The sequence below is a fragment of the Danio rerio genome, chromosome 16, assembly GCF_049306965.1.
Source record: "Danio rerio strain Tuebingen ecotype United States chromosome 16, GRCz12tu, whole genome shotgun sequence".
Classification (NCBI taxonomy): Eukaryota; Metazoa; Chordata; class Actinopteri; order Cypriniformes; family Danionidae; genus Danio; species Danio rerio.
Genome location: NC_133191.1, coordinates 6429643 through 6442610, shown reverse-complemented (window position 1 = coordinate 6442610; position 12968 = coordinate 6429643). Strand labels below are relative to the sequence as shown.

The 12968-nt window shown below is 31.8% G+C and overlaps 1 protein-coding gene across 11 annotated transcripts in view; it reads left to right on the top strand.

The window, feature by feature from the left end:
* The window catches only part of ctnnb1 (catenin (cadherin-associated protein), beta 1), a 61483-nt gene that overhangs the window by 26661 nt on the left and 21854 nt on the right, over positions 1-12968 (top strand). For 3 of the 11 annotated variants that reach the window (XM_073924575.1, XM_073924571.1, XM_073924570.1), the window contains exon 1: positions 10500-10535. The exons of 4 other annotated variants lie outside the window; for them this stretch is intronic. The gene's annotated coding sequence lies outside the window, so the exon portion shown is untranslated. 11 annotated transcript variants of the gene reach the window in all.

The window sequence follows — 12968 nt, the reverse complement described above, 5'->3', positions numbered from 1 at the left end:
GTTTTACAATAACTTGCCTAATTACCCTAACCTGCCAAGTTAACCTAAATGATCTAGTTAATTATTTAAATGTCACTTTAAGCTGTATAGAAGTGTCTTGAAAAATATCTAGTCAAATATTATTTACTGTCATCATGACAAAGACAAAATAAATCAGTGACTAGAGATGAGTTATTAAAATTATTATGTTTAGAAATGTGTTTAAGAAATCTTCTCAATGTTTAACAGAAATTAGGGAAATAAATAAACAGGGGGGATGATAATTCTGGGGGGCTAATAATTCTGACTTCAACTATATATACAGTGATATTGTTCTGTTGTGTAAATTAAAGCCCTTATATTTGCCCTCTGTGTTTGATAGCTCACACAGAAATCTACATTTTACCCACTATTTAATCACTCTGAAGTGGCTCCAAATCTTTATAAGTTTCTATGTCCTGTTAAACAAGCAGATATTTTGAAGAATGCTGAAAACCTGTAATCATAGACGACTTCTATAAACAAATTGAGGTCAAGGAGGTGTAAATATAGTGTGTAGTGTTCTTCAAAGTATAAGCGTCACCAAAACAGTCAGCCATTGCAATGCTAACAATGTATTGTTGCAACAAAACCAAAAAAAAATCATATGTGCAAGCATTTTTTATTTCTGCATGCGCAGATTCAGCTGGCATTTGTGTTTGCTTGTGTGTGATGCAGAGGTGAGCGTTCGGAACAATGCGGCTAGCTTAGGACCAGCCTTCTTGCAACAAACACACACACACACAAACGCCATGTTCTTTTCTCAGAAATACACACACACACACGTCACACACAGGCAGCAGTCATTCCGCCAGTGCTGTCTGTATTCTGTCAGTCGGTCTGAAAAATGCATGTGACACACGGCTGAAAAATTCAGGATATCCAGGCGAGATTCCAGTGGGCAGAATGCAAATCATTGTGTTACAGGGATGCTGTAAACTTGGGCATTGTGCATGATGCAGAGGAGAGATGGAGGACAGGGGGGTCAGACTGATGCGAGCATGTCTGTCTGTCTCTGTTGTGCTCACACAGGTATCATCAGATGATATGAGCGAAAGCTGTGATTGCAATGAAACAAAATGGGAGACTCGACTACATAATTATACGCTTTTCCTCAAATTAGTGATTTTGCAACAACAATAAAGCAGCTGATGTTAATTCAGCATGCTGCCGAGGAACACAGGATAGATGGATTTGTGGAACGGGTGAAGGGGGAGCTTTTCTACAATAATAAAGAATAGGGGCGGGGGGGTATTTATACAAAGAGTAGGTTTTTCATTGTGTGAAAATATAAACACAGATGAGCTGTGTCTTTGATTTGTTCCTGCTTTTCAGTCCACGCAGCAGGGATGCGCAGGCAGACGTGCCCTCTTTGCATTCGATGTAAATAGGTACCGTGGACGCCGCATGATGAGATTATATTCCGCCCGTTTCTCTCTCTTTCCTTTCTTTCGCTCACCCTCCCTCAAAGGACACTTTTTTTTCAGCACTATTATGGTTTTTAAGCTGGCTTTGATTCAGCTGCTTTTTCCCTCTGAATTGATGTTTTAGTTTCCTTCAAATGATTGTGCTTTTTTCTTTAAATCAAGGTGCCTGATGGCTGGTATTTAACTGTTTTAAATTAAATTCACTGCAGCTAAAAAAAAATAAAAAAAAAGTTAAATTAGGCTAAACACAAAGAGAAACACATAAAGAAATGGTTTATTTCGTCTGAATGGAATTGAAGCTGTAATCTTTTTAATAATCTATGATTAGAGATTTTTCCCTTCAATACTGATATTACTTTAAATTCTTGGTTTATGTTATTTTATACATATTTATTATCTTTAAATTCTATCGAATTATATTATATTATATTATATTATATTATATTATATTATATTATATTATATTATATTATATTATATTATATTATATTATATTATATTATATTATATATTCAAGGCCCTTTTATTGACTTATTATCTGCATCATGGCATCACACTTTATAATAAGCTTTCATTATTTAGTAGTAGTTTGTATTTGCTAATAATAAACAATACATGTTCAGCATTTATTAATCATAGTTCAGCATTTACTAAGATTATCTAATGCACAGAGAGTTAACATGAACTAATGTACAAATTAGATTCATGAAATAACATTAACAAAGATATATATGCTGTAAAACATGTTGCTAATGTTAGTAAATACATAATTCAACCTTATTTTAAAGTCTTACCACATCATTTCTATAGTAAACACTGTTTACAATCAATTCTGTATCATCCCATTGTGTTTATTAATGCTTAATATGCCAGAAGGACAATAGAAATAGACATCTATGTGATATATATCTGCAACAGTAATTCAAGGCTTTTTTATTGACTTATTATCTGCATCACTTTACAATAAGGTTTCATTATTTAATAGTAGTTTGTGTATTTACTAATAATAAACAATACATGTTCAGCAATTATTAATCATAGTTCAGCATTTACTAACATTAGCTAATGCACTGTGAGTTAACATGAATTAACAACAAACGAATTATATTCATTAACTAACAATGGCAAAGATAAATATACTGTAATAAGTGTTATTAATGTTAGTAAATATATCTCATTGTAAAGTGTTACCACTTTCTATATTAAACACTGTTTACATCAAAATCTGTATCATTCCATTGTATTTATTAATGTTTATTAAGCCAGAAGGACATTAGAAATAGACATGTGATATATATTCTGCAAATCAACATCACAAGCACAATCTATTCCTATAAAACAATCTGCACCGTCACTTCCCCTATATCTTTTTAATAATCTATGGTTAGAGATTTTCCCTTCCGAAACTGATATTGCTTTAAATTCTTGGTTTATGTTATTTTATATATATATATATATATATATATATATATATATATATATATATATATATATATATATATATATATATATATATATATATATATATATATAGTTCATGATTATTCTAGTCCATTCTATTCTACTTCTTTCAATTATATTATATTATATTATATTATATTATATTATATTATATTATATTATATTATATTATATTATATTATATTATATTATATTATATTATATTATATTATATTCAACAGAAGTTTAAGGTCCTTTTATTGACTTATTGTCGTCATCATAGCACCACACTTTACAATAAGCTTTCATTATGTATATGACTTCATGTATTTACTAATAATACAGAATGTTCAGCATTTAATAATCATAGTTCAGCGTTTACTAACATTAGCTAATGCACTGAGTCAACATGAACAAACAATGAACAAATTACATTCATGAACTAACATTAGCCAAGATAAATATATACTGTAAAAAGTGTTACTAATGTTAGTAAATACATAATTTAATCTCATTGTAAAGTCTTACCACATATTTATCTATTAAACAATGTTTATATCAAATTCTGTATCATTCCATGATATTTATTAATGCTTAATGTGCCAAAAGGACAGAAATAGACATCCATGTGATCTATATTCTGCAAATCAACATCACAAGCACAATCTATTCCTATAAAACAATCTGCATCGTCACTTCCCCTATATCCCGATACGTCTTCAAAGATGCAATCCCCCCCCTTTTCTAACTTCTGCAAACAAAGAAAGGATAAAAGGCTGATCTCGGCATAAGCAAGAGCAGGAAGAAAAGGGAAAATTGATGGAGATGTGTTCGGCGCTCTGATGTGTATTATACGGTTTTTAGGTGGTGTTTATTGATGTCATTACACTCTTCATCTTTTAACCGGTCTTTGATTTGTTTTTCTTTTGCTTCAGGGAAGATTAATAGAGGAAAAAAAACAGTCAGGACTAATAAATGTTTGCGAGAAACACCGAAAACAATCGACAAAAGCTGCATTATTATTATATCTCTAAACATTATGAATAATAACAGCGTTGCTGATAATATGAGTGAGATTTGACAGCAATTTTGTTGTTTGAAATTATTGTTCTTTTAAATTATTACATGGCGTACATGAACACATATTGCCCAAATTTAAGTATAAGTATACAATTAGAATTTCATGTTTCATCAATCAAATGCTTTGATATCCAAGAATTATAATATATATATGTATACCTTTAGGATTTTTACTGTTAAAAACGCTGGGTTCCACACCATATGTGTCAGAACAACATGAAGGAATTAAGTTACTTTTTTAGTTTTTACAAATTAAAGTGGAGTGAACATAAAACAATTACGTTGTCCCAAAAATAATCAACAATTGTTTTGATTCAGCTTGTTTTAATTAGTAGTTTAAACAAACAAAGACTATGTTAAATTATTCTAAGGCATTAATATCTGAGAACCATATAATTAAAACTAAAATAAACTATTTGTTATAGTAATCAAACACATTCAAATCTGAGAACTTCATCTTATTTTGATATAATAAGATGATTATTTTGATATATATATATATATATATATATATATATATATATATATATATATATATATATATATATATATATATATATATATATATATATATATATATAGGATTCTATTATTTATGTTACATTAACCAAACGCATTGATATCTGAGAACTATATCTTGTCATTTTACAAATATATATATATTGAAGTATAAATTAAGAGTTTTATTATTAATGTTAAAAGAATCAAAAGCATTAATATCTGAGAACTGTATCTTATAACTAAAAATAAACAAATTATTTGTTATATTATTCAATGCATTAAATCTGAGAAGAATATCTTGTCATTTTACAAATATATTTTTTTACGTATAAATTTAGTGTTTTATTATTAATGTTAAATGAGTCAAAAGCAATAATATCTGAGAACTATATCTTATAATTAACGTTAACAATAAATATGCAATTTATTATAGTTATCAAACACATTGATATTTAGGAACTACATCCTATAATTTTACAAATATACATATATTTAAGTATAAATTTGGGGTTTTATTAATAATGTTAAATGAATCAAATGTATTAAAATCTGAGAACTGTATCTTATAATTCAAAATAACAAACAATTTGTTATAATAATTCAAAGCATTTATATCTGAGAACTATATTATATCATTTAAAAAATACATATATTTAAGTAAAAGTTTAGGATTTTATTATTTATTTTAAATTAATCATAAGCATTAATATCTTATAATTAAAAATAAACAAAAGATGTGATATATTTTGCATTAATATCTAAGAAGTACATCTTATCATTTAAAATAAAACACTGAATAAACAATTGAACTACACAATGAAAAAAATCCTAATAATGAATACATATTCCTAGAAAAAAGCTACCTTTTTTTACACTCATTTTCCAGCATCATTTCATGCAAAGGCATTTACTCAAAAGCGTCCGTCTGCAATCCTCCAAGTTCTAGCGGTGCGTTTTTATGAGGAGCTTTTTTTCCTTCATTTTTACAACCACAATGCTCTACACCGCATTGATCTGGGGATCTCAAACTTTATTCGGTATTAGAGATTTCAATAGGACCAGTTGGAATAAAAGTGGAGGGCTGAATGTAATGGGGGTGGCAAAGCAAGTCTTTAGTCTGTGTTTTTGAACCTCACAATGAAGCAGAACACAAAAGGGGCTGGTCCGCACACTGATATTGTTGCCCGTGCAACCTTACAAAAGCCGAGAGAGCCTTTGAAGAGAATTTTGAGTCGGCAGCGCTGAAAAGAAGCTTTGTATTTGTTTATGTGCATGAGATTACACCGAGATGTCTGAGGCTATATAGCCGGACATTTGGAGTTCTGTGATTTAACCGTTAAACAGCAACGCCTCTTTAGATAAAAAAAAAAAAAAGTTGCAGTTTAATCAGGATGTATGGAGAGAGGCTATTTGTTGATGCTGTTTTTTGTTGTACTTAAATAAAATTGAATGCAATAAATAAAATGAATGGTGCTAGTGAGATTAATGCTGTTTCTGTTTCTTCCCACTGTGTGTGTGTGTGTGTGACTGCTGGATAAATTTGTGATAATACTTTATATTCCTTATTGCTTTATATTTATATTCTTTATTTTAAACATCAAGTTTTTCTCCAATTAAAAATCTGACAATTGCACAGATAATTCAATGTTTTGAATCAATTAATAATTTGAAGATTATTACAGAAATCCTTTCTGCCTGAATTCTTTGTCTTAAATCCTTTTCCGTGCCATTTTAAATATCAAATGCTGGCTTTTTCTTCTTTCACATTCTAAATGGGTGTTATGGGAAATTAAATATATGTTTTCTCTCAATTGTGGATAGTAAATATCTTGGAAGAAAATCATACGAGCACTCTTTTTTCTTTTCTTTTCCAAGGAAATTTCTGTGCTGTATTTACAGTATATAAAAAACAAGTGTAGCAATTATCCTTGTGATTTAAACTGGATTTGGGTTAGGTTTTTTTTTGTTTGTTTAATGCTCTGGAGTCATCAACAAATATTAATCAACATTAAACATTTTGACGATGATGATGATGATGATGATAATGATTTGTTTCAGTTTTTGTTTCATTTTTTATCAAGGTGTTTTTTCCTCTTACTTAATAATTCTATTTATTTATTTATTCATTCAGCGTTAACAATAATAATATGTGTAATTTGTGTTAAATAACACAAGTCTACCATCCTTTAGAAAAACAACAACAACAAAATAACAATATTTGCTATCAAAATTTGGTTCCAAACACAAATTTCTAATAAAAATGCAGGGTTCCACACAATCTTTTCCTTGTTAAGTTAATCAAATTGTTTTTAAAAAATTAGGTGGATTAATTATAAAACTATTAAGTTGTCCCCCCCCCAAAAAAAAACTCAAGTTAACTCAACTGTTATTTCAGCTCATTTTAAGTAAGTTTGAACTTGTATATTTGGGAGCAGAATTCATCGCATCTCTACAACAATTCGTCTTAACAATTATCTAAATAAATGACCTGTCTTATGCATATCATCCAAGCATAAAATTAATTTACCTAATAGCATATCATATACACTCTAGGAAATGCTGGTATATTTAGAATTGAAAAATTATCTAAATAAATTACCTTTCATCCATCATTCATTAAACTAATAATCATAAATTTACCTAATAATAATCATAAACACTCTAGGAAATGTTGGGTTGTTTAAAATTGAACAATCATCCAAATAAATGACCCATCATCCACACATCAAGTGAATTAAACTAATATTATATCATATACACTCAAAGAAATGCTGGGTTATTTAAAATCAAACACTTATCCAAATAACTGCCCATCAGTCATTAAACAATTAACCATGAATTAACCTAATATTATATCATATATACTTTAGGAAATGCTGAGTTGGAACATATTTCAAAATAAATTACCTTTCATCTATCATCCATTAAACTAATGATCATGAATTAACCTAATAATAATCATAAACACTCTAGGAAATGTTGGGTTGTTCAAAATTGAACAATTATCCAAATAAATGACCCATCATCCAAGCATCAAGTGAATTAAACTAATATTATATCATATACACTCAAAGAAATGCTGGGTTATTTAAAATCAAACACTTATCTAAATAACTGCCCATCAGTCATTAAACAATTAACAATGAATCAACCTAATATTATATCATATATACTTTAGGAAATGCTGAGTTGGAACATATGTCTAAATAAATTACCTATTATCCATCCTCCAATATATTAATAATCATGAATTAACCTAATATTATACTATATACAATTTAGGAAATGCTGAGTTGGAACATATGTCTAAATAAATGACCTTTCATCCATCATCCATTAAAGTAATAATCATGAATTAAACTAATAATATATCATAAACACTCTAGCAAATGCTGGGTTGTTTAAAATTTAACACTTAATGATCTGTCATCCTTCACCTATTAAACTAATAATCACAAAATAACCTAATAAATTTATATAATAAAAAACACTCTAGGAAATGCTGGGTTGTTTAAAATTAAACTATTATCTAAATAAATGACCCATCATCCAAGCATAAAAATGAATTAAACTAATAATATATCATATACACTCTAAGAAATGCTGGGTTATTTTAACCCAAATTTGGTAAAATATGAACAACCCAAACATTTGCTTACAATTGTGCTTAATTCAGAATATTAACCCAGCAGTTGAATTAGTCCCTATTACACTCAATTGAATTGAAACAACCCAGCATTTTTAGTGTATAACACAACTAAATAAGAATGTAACGTGCACATATTGTGTAAATCCACAACACACACTCAATACATAATACTCAAATATTAAATGAGCTAAGACAACACAGTTCTTGAGGTTTTTTTGGACAACTTAATTGTTTTATGTTCAATCCACTTACATTTGTACAAAACTACTAAGCTAACTTAATTCCTTCATGTTGTCCCAACACAAATCAATTATGTGGAACCCAGCAATGCAGTACAGCACATTAACAGCACCACTAGTCTATTTATCTACCAGCAAACTTCAGAAGTCGAATGAGAACGGCTGTTTTGTGTTGGTATATATACGGTGGACGCGGTCAGCCAGCGACTGCTCCTGCCCGGTGTTATTGTGACAGCCAGGATGTGGGTTCAGGACCTCTGGTGAAGTCGGGGTCATGCGAGACAATCATGCCAGCACACAAGTGGGTTTTAGCGCGCCCCTTTCATTCACGTGCAGAGAAAGGTGCCCCTCCTCTCAGCATACAGCTTCAATTCCTACTGCTTCCCCAGGGAAAATACTGCCTTTCTCTAAATAAATCTCTCTCACACACACACATACATATACACTCCAGTAGCAGAGCAATGCTTTGCGGGACGTGACCTCGGCTCTCCTTTAGGTAAACTGGCACTCCTGGCTATGCGCAAGACCTGTGACTTCTTTTCTCAGCTTGATCCTACTGGGAGAAGGCAGGAGATGCATATGTAATCCTGATGTGCGTGCGTGTGTGTGTGTGTGTGTGTGTGTGTGTGTGTGTGTATGTGTGTGTGTGTGTGTGTGTGTGTGAGAAAGACTGAAGGGAGTTCTTTTGTTCTTCTTATTTATCACATGCTGATTTTACTATGTAAAGGAGCAGAGTTCAAATAGCTTTTTTTATGTATATACATATATATATATATATATATATATATATATATAAATATATATATATATATATATATATATATATATATATATATATATATATATATATATATATATATATATATATATATATATATATATATTGCATTTCCTCCTTTTTAATATGTATTAACAGAATAAGGTCAGTGCTTGTGGATGGAGCGAAGGTTATGTATGATTTAGGGTGGTTCATAAACAATGCTAAGTCATTTATGAAATGTATGTGCATGTATATGCGCATGTGGTCTTTCACTACGCTTACATCATGTGGATGGGGAGGATAAAGGAAGAGTTTGCGGCTATGAGAGTTGTTCTGTGAGACCGTATTTTATGAGGGAAGATATTAAAAATGTGTGTTGAGTTAATATCATTTCAGAATTTATGAAATAGAATTGATTCATTAATTGGGATGCAATGCTGATGTGATAGAAACAGTGGTGCTGTGCATTTCAAGCATTTTCTAAATACAATATCAACAAAAACATAATAAGAACATTAATAATGTTCAAGCATCTGAGTTTATCAGTTTTTTTTTTTCAATCAATTGAATTTTCAGGTTTATAATTATAATTGTATTGCATGGATATATTCTACATTTATTTTAAAAGCATTATCTGTATTTGAGATAGCTATAAGGAAAGATAATGGCAAATGTGCATGACTTAAAATGTGCTATTGCACTTAATAAACATTGTAAAATGTGTTCAACTGCAATGTCCTGGAATTAAATGAGCATTTCATGTTGATTGTGGTCTGTGTTTTATTATGAAAATGTGATTATTAAATTACAGGTGAATTCCTGCATATTTTTCTGAATCATTATGACATGCTTATGTCCTGCTAAAATAAAATGTGTGTGCTGTGTTTACTTCTGTTTTGACTGAGGATAAACATTGTGAATCAATGTAAAACCTTACACCCCAAAAACAATTTAGCTGCTTGTTTAAAATACTTACTTAAAGTTAGTCGAAACAACACAATTCTTATGTTTTTTGGAGGACAACTTAATTGTTTTAAGTTCAATCCACTTACATTTTTAAAAGTGATTAAGTTAACTTAATAGATTTGTGTTGACAACATGAAGAAATTGTCTGGAACCCAACATTTTGCACAGTTTATTTATTACTAAATAAAGTTTACATTTGAGCAGTCAACAACAACAAATATTGCATTATTTTGGCATTAAACTAACATGCCTTGTTATTATTCTAATTTTAATGATGTGTCTGCTTTCGTAGTCTTGTTTTTGCCACAAAAAATACCACAATACTTTAGAAATGTGTCACAAATAAAGATGATTTTATGAAATCATAATATGGTGAAGTGTGTTTTGGCAGTGTTGTGTTCCCTCAGCCCCTCCTCTCTCTATTTTTTTCCATGGGAACTCAGGGAAGAGTTGAGGTAAGAACCAGTCTCAACACGACAGCTTCACAATGAAGGCACACAGTCACAACATGAATTTAATTTGGGATAAATGGGATAAAATACAACACGTTTACTGTTCATTACACATATAACTAACGTTACAGTCATGTGAAATGTTGAAACGTCGACCATTTGCTTTGGTGGACAATTTGCTGCAGCCGGGAAATACGATGAGCTTTTCTAATTAATTATAATAAAATACAGTATGCAATAAAGCAGTTTAGCGTGTATATATATAAGTAAAACATCTAGACGGTAGTTTGATCCAGTAGTTTTCCGATCCTCGCCGCATTGTTCAACGGGGAGAGAGATGGAAAAACTTCCTCCGCCTCCAAAACCTAAACCCCAAGCCCACATCGGCTCGCGTTTTTTTTCGGGGAGGTTTACAAATAATAATTTCCTCGAAGAAATAATGTTTTATAAAAACAATTGTTTATGCTGGTTATCTCGTCGCGTCAACACACTCTTTATTGCGATAGTCATAAAACTTAATGAATAGGTGCGTCCCTTGCCGCACCACAGCAGCGGAGCGTGTGTATTCCTACGCACCAATCCTGATTTTACATCCTTCCGAAATGTGACCACATTTCAGTCTTTCAGCGTGCAGCCGTCTTCAGTGCTGCTTGGATTTATATCTCTAAGTCATTGTTGTGTAAGGAAATAGCTGTTGGTTCATTTACTGTAGATATCCAGTGGTACGGGATCTAGTTTCCCTCAAGGCGGCAGGATATGGTATGGGTAGGAGTTTTTATAATGGCTCGCGCACATATGGAGTGACGCCATCTTTCCCTGTGTGCTGCTGCTGCGCGAGCGCGGAGTTCTCGCGCACACATTCACTCTCAGCAGGAGCTGCCGCGCGCTGCGGGTTGTTCTCTCACATTTTCTCAACGGATTGTCGCCATTATTCGCGTTTTACGTGCTGAAAAACGAAACAGGAATATACAGCTTTTGACACAGGTAAGCGGGTTTGCCGATAAAGTGTTCGGTTGCTTATTTTGTATGGAATGTTAGGAGAGAATGTCTCTCTGCAGCTGTGGGGGAATGAGGTGATCAACCAGCGGAAATATTACGGCAAAATCACGACCAAACTACATCTATTTCCACTCGTATGATGGCGGATTTTCTCGACTGTAACATTGTACGTGTTTTAATAAATCTGTAATGGTATGTTTTGATCTCCGAGTTGAGAAATGTGGTGTTTTTGGTGCTAGCCTGGTTAGCATTTAAGGGTGGAAAAGTGTTTTGTGGCGACCACCTAAAATCATCTGCAAACTCCACCTTTTTCATGATTACATCCTAAACGAAATGTATTTAAAACTCAATCACTAGATAAGATGTTTTGCTAATGTTAAATTCCGCAATATCAAACCTCTAAGGTTAACGTTATTCCGAATAGTCGGTTGGGTGGCTATAGATTCAAAGTTGGTCTGTGGTTAACTAACATTAACGTGATATATACTAACGTTAGCTGATTGTTTTCCCTTTACACTCGTCGTTTGTGTATCTAACGTTGTTAAACCCTGGACTTTTTCATTTCCTTAAACTAACGTTGACTTAAATTTGAAGAATAAGTTTGAGGTAACGTGTTTTTGGCACACATGCGTGACACGGCGGTATTACATTGAGTTGCAGCCACTAATCAAATCAGTAAATTCGTGCGTGGTTAAATACCGTAAATATGACCCATTTATAAGTTTCTGAGTAAGAAACAAACAAAGGCATTTAAAGTGTTTGGCCGTTGAGAGGAAGTCGAGGAGGAGCCTGAGTGAAATCTGACTCTGCTGGAGCTCGTGCTGATGGGGGTGGGGATCATCTCTGCGCGCACACGGGCTTTGCGGACGGGCGCATACCCCATTAAACATCACTCCCAAACTCTTTAACAGTGAGTTCATCATAGTTAAATTCATTATTAGTAAGCATTTAACATTCTCAAATGCCTTTTTAATACACTGCCTTATTTTCTGCAAAGATGTGGGTTTGCATTTGATGCTAAAGGGGTTTATTTTTGTTGGCACAGAACAAGCTGCCCCTGTAAGCACAACTGGGAGTTGATTTGTTAATGATTTACGTGGCTTAAAAAGAAAACCTAACCATATGTGCCTTATTCTTCACCACTGATACAAAGTAAAACTTGAGGCAGTATGCATAGACATGAGACTTTATGGCTGAGTTTTGGTATGTTCAAGTAAATAGATCCACAATGCCAAAAAAAGCTTGTTTTTATGTTACTTTCATTTTTGCTGAGTCTTAACATTAAATTAAATGCACATTTGTGTTGGTAAATGTGTTAATTAAGTGTTATTTTGTGGATTGAGGCTATGATTGACTGTCAAGTAGTGTGTAATGTTGTTTTTCAGGTTATCGCTATTTTGAAAAGTAGAGCTTAAGTAGATTTGACCAAATTCAGTG